The sequence below is a fragment of the Hirundo rustica genome, chromosome 3 (genome assembly GCF_015227805.2).
Source record: "Hirundo rustica isolate bHirRus1 chromosome 3, bHirRus1.pri.v3, whole genome shotgun sequence".
Taxonomy (NCBI): domain Eukaryota; kingdom Metazoa; phylum Chordata; class Aves; order Passeriformes; family Hirundinidae; genus Hirundo; species Hirundo rustica.
In genome coordinates, this window is record NC_053452.1 from 31218576 (window position 1) to 31229985 (window position 11410).

The window sequence follows — 11410 nt, forward strand, 5'->3', positions numbered from 1 at the left end:
GATTTTTACTTTTTTTTTTAACATATTTTTAGCTTTAACTTGCCCTTGGTAAGATGTCTAATACTGTGATATATAAGAATAAAAGGTTGTGTTGAGTACAACATTCCTTAGATTTTTCTTTCTTTTTGTTTCTTGGAGAATTCCCTTGACCTGCACCCAGACTGGACCTCTTCCACATCCTCTGCCTGGCTTTACTGGCTGACTGTGGGCTGTGGCTTCATCCCTGAGGAAAAAGGGGAGGTGATGGGTGAAGGGGAGTGAACCCAGCCCGGACCAGAGTCACCTATCTCGCTGAGAGCAAAGCCATGGCATTGCCTCCTCCTGGCAGGCCCTTAGCTCTCCACTCAAACTTGTCCATCACTAGGTCTTGTATAGCCTGGGGTACTTGAAGGGGTTGCTGAGGGGTAGTCATTCCTTTTGGCAAATACCTGCTTTTGCGATGCAGCTGATGCAACTCCTGCTGGCTCGTGGCACGAGGGTGAAGACTTAGGGAAAAAGGGGTCCAGTTCTGCCCTTTACTGCCTTGATTCTTCCCAGCTCCCAAGGAAACAGACTCATAACGGACTGGGATTTTGGGGGGGGCGAGGGGGGTTGATGTTTTGTGGACAATAGGTGTCCAAGCAGGTGCTGTGCATCTTGGGGTGAACAAAGTAGCAGCCACTGGTTATCTTGGAGCACACAGCCAGCCTAGCACAGGGAGTGGTACCACAACTGATAGGATCATAGATGTCCAAAAAAGAACACCCACAAATAATTCACCTAACTGACCAAGGGAATTTGCTATTTCACACCAGCAGGGCTTCTCTGGAAAGGGAGAGTTAATGTGGACTGGGATGCGATGCTGGAGGCATTATCCTTGAAAGCCAGATATCATGTGGCTGCTGGGAGGGCTTCCTCTGATAGCCAAGATTACAAGTACAGCCCAGAGCCAGAACTCCTTCTGGTTAATTAAAAAAAAAAAAAAAAAAAAAAGAAAGTATATGGAAAATGTATAACATATGAGTAATATTCCAGTTAAAATGTTCTGATAATAATTTTGATCATTTTGGATTTTACAAGTTAAACTGAAGCAACTGTGAAGTCAAAGAGTTTTGGTCTTCTATTTTTAGAATATTTTTTTATGGGATGCCAGAATTTCTCTCCCTCTTGTCACTCCTTGCTGCTCATAGGAAAGAGCAGAAGAGTGATAACTCAGCCTTCATACTTTGATGGTTATGTTGTTTCCTGCATGGAGAAAGCTGTGGCAAATATACCCCTTTTTTCTCCTTTCTGGGCTGGGGCTGTGAATGGCGAGAAAAAATAAAATGTAAATATAAATTCTGAAAGATTGAAAGTCTCTGAAACTTCTCCCCTGTGAGGAGGTTAAAACACAAAATACTGTAAGTACAGGTCAGTATTTTTCCTATAGACATTATTTGAAATTTCCCATGCTAACTTTTAATAGCATTGTTTTGGCTACTCTCCTAGATATGCTAAACAAAAGTACTAATGTTTTCAAATTAGCTCTGTGCATCATTAATTCAGGTAAAATTGACACACTTTTGATCTTATTTGGTATAAAAGTGTAGTGTGGCACCATAATATGCCTATAATTGCAACGAGAATTAATGCACTCAGTATGAATGACCAAGAGAAAAAAAAATTCCTGTTTAAGGCCTGTCAACAGCTTTGCAGTGTTCTGTGGACTTGTTGATCACATTTCTGTTTATCTAGTTAAGCTTTTGGGTGTATAAGGAAGTATCATAATTCCTAATGCCTCTAAGATCAGAGACAAAAATCCTCTTCTGTGCTGTTTTGTGGGTTGGGCGCTATCCATACTGATCAAAATAAACTGTGCAGAGGAGCACTTGTTCCTACATACTCCTGGTTGCTTGGCAGAACTGCAAAATATGTGCATACCAACGTGAAATAAATCTGTGTTCACATTGAAATAGAAGTCACAAGCTTCTGAAGCTAAAGTGTAAGTGTTTATTCATAAAGCTCTGTTGTCCTTCTCTGGCAAGCTTCATATTTGTGGCTTATGAGTTGTTGGCAGCTAGCAAAAAGTAAAGGAACAAATTAACACTTCAGATGCAGACAGTCTCTATTGATATACTCTATTCCTCTCATCCTGGCACTTTTGCCAACTCATCTCTGACACAGCTGGAAAGGAAGGGAAAATAGTAAGCTAATTGGCCTGCTTTTTAATTGCTGATTAGAATGGGAAATTAATACAAAAGCAGGAGTAAGCAACACAGCTTGGATGCCTGAGGGGGACACTGCACTCTCTGGCTGTTTTTGTGGCTGTTAGTTTTTAATAAATGATAGAAAATGGGTGGCTTAATGTGAGAAAGGCTTCCAAGGATGGTTTTCTTTCATACAGTGAAGAAGACTCAAGTTTTAAGGTTATTTTTCTGTGCTGTTTATCTTCAGAAAGTGAAATTCACTGATGTAAATTGTGAGACTAAACTCTCAGATATATGATAGAGATCAGGTGAAGGCAAGAAGGTAAAGCAAATACCTGTTTTTAAAATTTAACCTTCAAGTTATCTGTAGTTTTGTGGTGTAAGTTCTATATGCTTCACAGCTGCTCAAATTGAGAGAGCCTGACATTTGGCCCCAGTTCTGGTAATCCCAGCTTGTCAGTCAGGCAAAGTTGGAGGGATGGGGTGTTGAATTAAGAAAAAAATTTTTTTAAAGGTAAGAGATAAAATTTGTATCAAGTGCAGGAAGAAAACAGGACTACAGTAGCTGAAGAACCTGTTAAATGTGGGGAGATTTGCTCTAAAACACTAAGAAAATAGTTTTCTGGCAAATAATTTCAAGCAGTTTTCTGAAGATGTTGTCTGGCCGAGTGATATTGATGTCTCTGGGGGAGTTTAATTCTATGATGTTTGTCAGTAGATGCAAAGTATAATTTTATGGAGGCCTAACATCTAAAAGCTGCAAAATCTGCAGCAAAGAACTGGCAGCCTTTTAAAATGTGTAGGCTTGAGACAGGCTTCTTTCAAAGAATGCAAGGAAAAAAAATTAAAATTAAAACAAACAAACAAAAAAACCCCCTAAAAATTAGGTGGAGATGGATTGTAGTTCTAACTGGCTTTTATTTAAAAGCTTCTGCCCCCAAGCATTACTGTGCCTTCAAGTGCTATGTGGTTTTGGAAATGCATGGGATAAACTCTGGCATAGAGAGGGAGGAAGAGACTTTGGCGTTGTCAGAGTATATTTACTGTAAAATGACCATTCTTGAAAGCAATATCAGCAAGACTCAGTGTGGGGAGAACTGTGACTGGTTTCAAACACACATTCCAGTCAGACCTGTGCAGTAATGACCCAACTGATTTTTCAAAGAAGGATACCACTTCCAACCCTTTGGTCTGTATCTTCTGGTTCCCAGCCCTTGTCTTCTTGCTTACATGTCTTAATTTCCCCTTCCCTCAGCTGTGTTGCATCTGTCCCATGCCCCCTAGGAACATCACGGCTGCCTGCAGGCAGGACACAGCAGCCTCTTGGCATTTGAGGCTGATAGCCAGAAGATAGACTTGGCTTCTCCACTCAAGCAGTGTCAGTCTGAACTGCTGCAGCCACAGGAGGCAGACACTGAACAGCCAAGGCACCCAGCTGAGCGGTCATGGCTCAGTGAAAAACTCAAGCTTTTGCACACTTTCACCACACATGCTGGTTTTATCTGCTGGGGATTAAGATTTGCATGGATGTAGTTCAGTAAAGGGCGTGGGCAGAACTTCCCTAGGGGGCAATGAAGTGGACTGGGCAAGTCTATTGAAATACAGGGACTTGTTAGTGAGGCTCCAGCTCAAAACAGGTTTTGAAAGAGGCTATGCCTGTTGTGAATTTTAGCTGAGCCTTTTCGAGCTCTGTGTTCCTTCTCCTCTTCTTCCCACTCCAGTTTCCATTTACCGCCACTCCTCCACTCCTCCACCCCACTTCATAACCACAGTGGTCCCTACTGCTGCAGCCTCTGAACTGGGAGGATAAAGCTTAGCTCTTTCTAATCTGGAACTCTCCAGAAGGCTTCCAAACCTTAGATTCACTTTAGCTTCTTGTGTGTTCAGATCTCTTGGCATGACTACATTTGTCTTTGTAGATGTGACCTGAAGTCATGTTAACAATGCACCAAGTAAGCAGCAAAGCTATCACCTGTTTAAATAAACCTTTGGCTCCTAATCAACAATTCAGCAGAAGAAAAGAAATTGAATAGAACAAAATATGTTTGATTATTTACTAAAGGCATAATGGCCTGGAGACTGAAAACAAAGAGTGGGACTGAAAACCAGATGGCAACCAATATAATCTAGACAGCCTACATATCGAATCTTTAGGGTACAGAAAACTCCCACAGTGGAATCGTTTTAAGCAGTAGAGAAATCCATATGTGCTGCTTTCCCAGTTACAGTAATTCCAAATAAATGCCAAAGCTGTGACTTTAAAAATGCCATAGATCAATGTCAGGAACCATTTATGTATAACACTTGACTGTAAGTTGCCTCAGAATGCCAAGTGAGAGGGGAGGAGCGGGAATGGGGTCTCACACCACCTCTGTGCAGAAGCCCCCACCACGAGATTTGCCACTCGTGTTGTGAAGGAGAATATAGAAAGCTGATAAGGCATGAGAGCACAAGCTCATAGGATGGATGCTGCTGGTGCCACGTGCCATAGTTGAATTCTAGGGTGTTATGGTGCCAGGGAATGTAAAGGGACCGTTTCAGACAGGGACAATCAGCTGATGACAGGCACAGAAGAACAGACTATGAATGGGAGCTGCAAGTGGCCCCAGGCAGAATTATCGGAGATATCTGTACAGTTTGCAGCGCTCTTGGCTGGTTAGTCTCAAACTGATGTAGAGGAGTTTTCCTCAAGTATCAGGGATATCTAGCAGCACCAAAGTCATTGTACTCAAAAATTAAACCCTAGGAATGAGAAACGGTACTAGAGACAGTCGCCATCTAGAACTTCGAAAAGGAGGAGGAAAATGGAACAATCCTCACTCCAGAGCACCTGCACACAGCAGGTACTCTGCATGGTGGGGAATAAGAAACCATATGTCAACTACAGGTGAAAAAAATTCTACACCCTCATGTCCTGCCAAACAGACCTTTGCTTGGGCTTATGTTTAGGCCAGGCTAGTATTTGCAGTGGGAAAGATAAGAATATGAGTTTGGGTGAAGTCAACAGTTTTAGAACACTGTCTCTTGTATTTCTTGTTGCAGCTGAAGGCCCTGAAGTATCCCTGTGCACTGGGACTCTGGGATGGGACTTGTTCCTTTAACAGAAGTCCACAGGCAGGGAGGGCACAGCATGTGCCACCATATGCCACCTGCGGGGAAAAGACTTTGAAGAAGCAAAAATTGTCATCACCTTCCCAGAAAGAGCTGTTTCCTCCCTCCCACTGAAACACCACAGTGATCTTCAAGGGTAAAAAAAGAGGTAAACCTGTATCTTCATACTAAAGGTGTCCATTATATGACATTTAAATAAAGAATGATGTCCATATGCTTCATGAGAAGCATACAACCCTCTCTTGTTGAGAAGACTCTCCAGGAGGGTAGCTGACAATTCTTGGAGCAATAACCTTCTTCGCTGTTATTACAGGCCATGAGGTGTCTCACATCTTGTTCCTGATCTACATTCACCCATCCTCTCACAAGGGAGACAGTGGTGCTGTTTGCTGTTTTCCTCAGGATCAGACCAGAACTTAGGTGGGTCTCCTAATGCAATGTTCATTTGCTCTTACCCATTTGCAATGCTGTTAAAGCCTTGGAAGGCCATGGAGTGTGAGCAGACCTCTTTCCTCACTAACATGTGACTCTTTGCAGTGAGCAAATCCATATGACACTGTGCTGACAACAAGTAGCTGTCTGGTTTGCAGCTTTGGTGAGATCTACTGATGCTGTTTCCACCACCTCCCTCTCAACAGGTTCTCTTTTCGGGTAATGTAGTAATTTTTCTTATGTGTAACATGCAACCCTCTGAAGTTTAATTTTGTGATCATTTTATGTTCCCATTAGCAAGTAGAAATAATTGGTTCCTGTTCTCATCTTCATTTTAATTTTTCACAGTCTGGGTGCAGAGGCCTCTGGGCAGCAAAATAGGAAGAAACAAAAAACAGAATTAATGAGAAAGAAACCAACATGCACCAGTATAGAGCCCATATCAGGAAATCCTTAAAATGCCACCCTCCCACCTCAAGAAAGTAATTTCGAACATTTTAAAGATAATGAAAATCAAATCAAATATCTAGAATGACATCAGAATTACTACTGTATGAAAGGGTCTGTGACACGTCAAAGATCCCCCACCAAACAAGTCACATGGCTTCCAAAGCCATAATTCCTGGGATGTATGAGCAAAATAAGAAAGTGTGAGAGATGAGAAGTATTGTTCCACTCCCCAGGATGGTGGGGCTAATATGAACTCTTGCAAGGGGTTAAAGCATCAGATTTTAAGGAAGCTGTAGGTAAACTGAGAGCAGTGTGTATTATAGCAACAAAAATATGTTTTAAGAAAGTCATTAAAAAAGACATTTGAGAAAGTCATTTTAAAAGGCTGAAAAAGTGTTTATTCAGACTAAAAAGGAAAAAAAAAAGAGCCCATACACATAAGTCTTCTGATGGGTAAAACACTGATGAAGACTGCTAAGCAGGGGCTAAACTGTTCTTTTGTAGGCCTTGGAAAAATAATGAAAGAAATCTGTCAACATTGCAATAAACATGACAGAGTCTAGTGCTACAACAACACGATTTCCAACTGTAAGAGCAATAAACTCCTAGATGGACATGGACTTTAAATTCTTGGAGAATTTGCAAATGGTTTAGGCAAACAGCTAAACTGTCAGGGATACTCTTGCTACATGTACGGACACCCAGTACAGAAGGGCATATTCAGTTATCTCTTGAGGTCCCTTTCAGCTGTAGTTTGTGTCCATTCCAAGAGGTCTGATCTGTTTTTATCACTCCCTAAATTATTGCTTTTATGTATTAGGGTTACTCAGACTAAGGAGACTCTGCTATAAATCAGATGCAATATTTCATATGCATTGTAGAAATAACATATTCTACTTACTTAACTGGCTGCCCCAACATGGTTAGAATGTACTAACGTAAAAGAGAACAATTAATAAAAAAATAAGGAGACTTCATATCCCTTCTATTTCCTGCACTTTCTTAGTTGTCAAGGCGACTGGAAAATGGTGCTGTGTGGGATCTTCTAGTTCGTTGTCTGGCTCTCCTTTCCAGTGTCAAGTGTTTGGATATAATAGTGTTGAGGCAGAGATTGCTATGTCTATGCCAGTGTATTCCATCTGCTTTTCCACTTGAAAGAGGGATGATTTTTTTTCTTTCTTTTCAAGCAGCTTTTCCTTGAACAGTATGTCTTCCTTGCCTACCTTTTCCTCCCACTGCTTAGTCATCTTCCATTGCTTTTCAGCCACACATATGGATTTATGTGACTAGGATGAAGTGCTTGTACTGTACATCAGTTGTCATGCATGTAAAGTTACAAAAGTTATCTCTTGATTATAGTCCTCTGGATTCTAAATTTGATGGCTTTTCACTGCTGTGTAAGAAGTCCCTGTTTTATTTACCTCACTGCTTGATAGAAGGGATGGAAGAAGAGGTAAGAAATTCTGTGAAAGGCTTTGCCTTCCAGAGTAGCACAGAGGCTTTGCACAGTCACAGCGAAAAAGCAGCAGCTTCAGAAGAACATCACTCCCTTCGAGGGTGAGAGAACTGGCAAAACCTCTGACTATTGGGAGGTCTTATGAAAAGAGCTCTTTCAGGAAAAAAAGCAAGAAGCTTATTTACAATTCACTTCCATTTTTATCACTGGTTTGGTTTTCTTTTTGGTTTTCTTTTCTTTTTGGTTTTGTTTTTGGTGGTTTTTTTTTGGGGGGAGGTGTTTTTGAGGTTTTTTGGTTTGGTTTGTTTTTTTTTTTCCCTTTGAAAGGTTTTACATCAGTTCCTGAGACCAACTCGGACAAATTTACAAAATGTTACACTATTTCTGTTTCTGGAGCAGAGGAATTAACAATCTTGTCAGACACCACCTATGACTGGCTTGTAGAGAAGGGAAGGATATTATAATGAACTTATAAATCAGCTGTCCAGCTGATTTATAGGTCTGGAAGTTGCAGTGAAAAGAGAAAACGGTGCTTTACTAAGGTATATTAGAGACTATCTGAAGTACTTACTGACATAAATGGTGTTTTATTCAGCTTAGAGAAAGTCTCTAAATAAGAGCTGCCTTTCTTATTCTTAATTTATTGGGTTATTTGGATTACAAAATCTTTAAAGATTATTTATACTACGGCTAATTCCATTTCCCCAGAATAGAGCCAAAAACTTCTTTACCCTTGTATTTAAAGTTTTCCGGCAAAGAAAAGGGAAAGGATGTCCTATATGATGTCAGTGGAAGACCCTTCCTTGTAGCTCATGTTAGGCAGCAGTTGAGGAAAGACAATAGAAAGCTGATGAAGAAGCGGGGGTTGGACCAGTGTAACAGAGCAGCCTTTGTTCACAACACACACAGCAGCCAGGCCTGTCCCTTTCCTAGGCACGGAGGGGACCGACAGCACCTCAGGCGGGCAGGGGCACGTCTGTCCCACCGAGGACAGACAGACTCCTTGTGCCCGAGTCCTGCAAGGCTCCTCCTGCACCCTGGACTCACCACCAAGATCCACAGCGCTTGCCTGTCTCACAAGACGGGAGAAGGAGCTAAGACAGAGGTCCTGGGGCGCTCTTTTCCCCAGGCTCCCGTACATTTTTGCCCCTTCTCTCAGCTCAGGCGGTTTTTCTGCTCTGCCGGGCAACCTGTGTGCTAGCTCGCATCAAGCCTAAAGCCATCCTTGCCCTCTGCTGGCACCCTGTAGAAACACAGGAACACATCCAGCAACAGCTCCATCTCTTCAGCTAGTCAGCATCCCTGGGGCAGGAGGAGAGGGTACACGGACTGCCTGCAGTCCCTCATGGGGTGGGAGCAAACCGGTGCAAACACTCTGCGAGCGGCTTCCTAAAGCACCTGTAGCAGGAGCGTCCTGCTGAGACAGGGCACGGCAACCCCTTCTGCTCATTCTGTTCTGAGCTTTGCAAGGGGAAAACCTGTCACTTCTTAAAGTGGAGTCTGATTTCAGGTTATTTACGAGCAAACCAGTCTAGAAAACAAGAAGCAGCTCTGCCAATTGCTGTTCACAGTGTTTCGTTCCTTCACTTCTAAGGAAAGTACAGTCCAGTTGGTTTGTAAGCTCAGGGAACAGGAGCAAAAGTGGTCTAAACAAATTGCTCAGATGGCTACCATGGGTGTGCAAGCAGGCTGGTAATGCTAGGTGGCACTTTAAACTCTGAAGGGTCACACAGTGCTTGAACATACTGTAGGCTTGAAACGTTGCACTGAATCCTGCTGGAAAGCCAGTGTTGGGGTAGGATGCAGTGGCTGCACCAACAGTCTGTAGAAATCTGAGATAAAGTAGGAAAATAATTGTATTCACTTGAAGATACGTGACACTTTAGCTTGGCAACAGATTACTGGATAAATGGAGTCAGACCACCAATACCTCTGAAAATGTAAACCACAGTTAAGTGTTCAGGCTGACCTATTCATAAAATCACAGAAGCATAGAATGCTTGGGGTTGGAAGGGTCCATAAAATTTGTTTAGTCCCAACCCACTCTGCCGTGGGCAGGGACAAATCCACCTAGACCAGGTTGCTCAATGCCCCATCCAACCTGGCCTTGAACACTGAACACTGTGAGGCACTCACAACACAGTCCTGTCTTGAAAGGTTTGGACGGATCTTTCATATCAACCCCGGCTGTAAAATCCAATAGATTCGATTCCTGATAAAATACACTATGAAAACTCACAGACAGTAATAGCCGTCTAACTACTGCAAACTACTTTATATTAATTTGTTAAATAAGCAACTGTTGCTCACCATAATTTTCTAAAATTTGAAGTATTGAAAATAAATATGAAACTATATACAAGTAATAATTTTCAGAAAGTAATTGTTCTCTTCCCTTAGTTTGTTTGTACATAATGACAAATAGCAATGTACATCTCCAGCAAGGGCACAAATAAATAGAAAGCAACAAGTCATTTATCAGGGAAGAAATGTTCAAATGGCAATTGTAATTCAAAACTTGTGATGCCATTTGTTCTCTTTAAGTGTATAAATTACCAGTTATAACTTATTTTTATAAATTTTGATCTTGTCTTAGAACAGCAATTGGAAAACCTGGATTATTCTTTGAGACAGTGTCAGTGTGCACATTACTGGGGATATAAGTGCATGCCATCTGCCAAGACTGAACATTTTGCCTTGCCCAAAACCATACAGCAGTGCCATTGGAGTTCTAGTCTCCTTAGCCAGTCCCAGCTTCTCTTCTAGCGTGCTTTTCTGCAAGCCATTTTGATCAGTCTCCAGCCTCCACATTTAAGATGGAATTCCCCTCCACATCTTTAAACCTGCTTCTGTTTTTTGTAACCTCCGAAGCTCAAAACCAACTAAACATCTCTCAACACCTCAGAGTTAGCAAGCTCTTCAAGAGGAGCTTTCTGCTTTGGTCTTTGTCTGAAGAAGCTGCCATTGTGGTGGTATATCACCCCTGAGCCACAGAGAGGGAGCCTCAATGTTCCTGTTGGATCCTGTTTCAGCATTAAATCCACTTGATTTTTCCTCTGCTCCACCTGGGAAGGAACTCCATGACTTACTGCCACACAAGCCCTTACCTTGAAACTATCTGATCTAGCAACATCTGACTTAACAGTAACAAGCCGTCCCCATGATCTTGCCACCCAAGTTTATGTCTGAGACAGATGTGACTAGGACTTCACCAGATCCTCTCAGCACCTAATGCAAATATTTTGCATTCCACATACTCCTTTGAAACTGCCTAAGTCTTTGCAGTAACAGATACTGTTCTTTGGAATATGCTTTGGCAGAGCAGCATGTTTAACTTTATATCCTGGATGTCATTCCCATGTGGCATTGTCCTTGGACGGTCTGGTGTCCCACAGAAAGCTCACATACCTCAAAAAGCTATTAAGACCTCGAAATTTCTTTAATTACTTTCAAAATCTGTTTCTTTTCTGTCATTGCTTTTCATAGGGATTATAAGGCATTTGTGGAACGGATTTACTACCAAAATGAAACCGCAGTGCCCTTGTGTCCTGTAGAAGTGTTTGCTTCGCTGAACTAAAAAGACAAGTCTAAGTCTCTGAGATACTCCATCCAGTTACCATAAAGACCAGACCTTCCTCTTACTTTTGAAGACCTTCAGAAATGTCCCATGCTACCACTGGTGAATGAATGCAGGTGCTCAGCTATTTACTTCATGCTGATCTTTATCTCCAGCTTCTGGTCTCACACCCTTTTCAACTTCTCAGAGATGTTTCTCTCAAGATTGTGCTGCACAGAG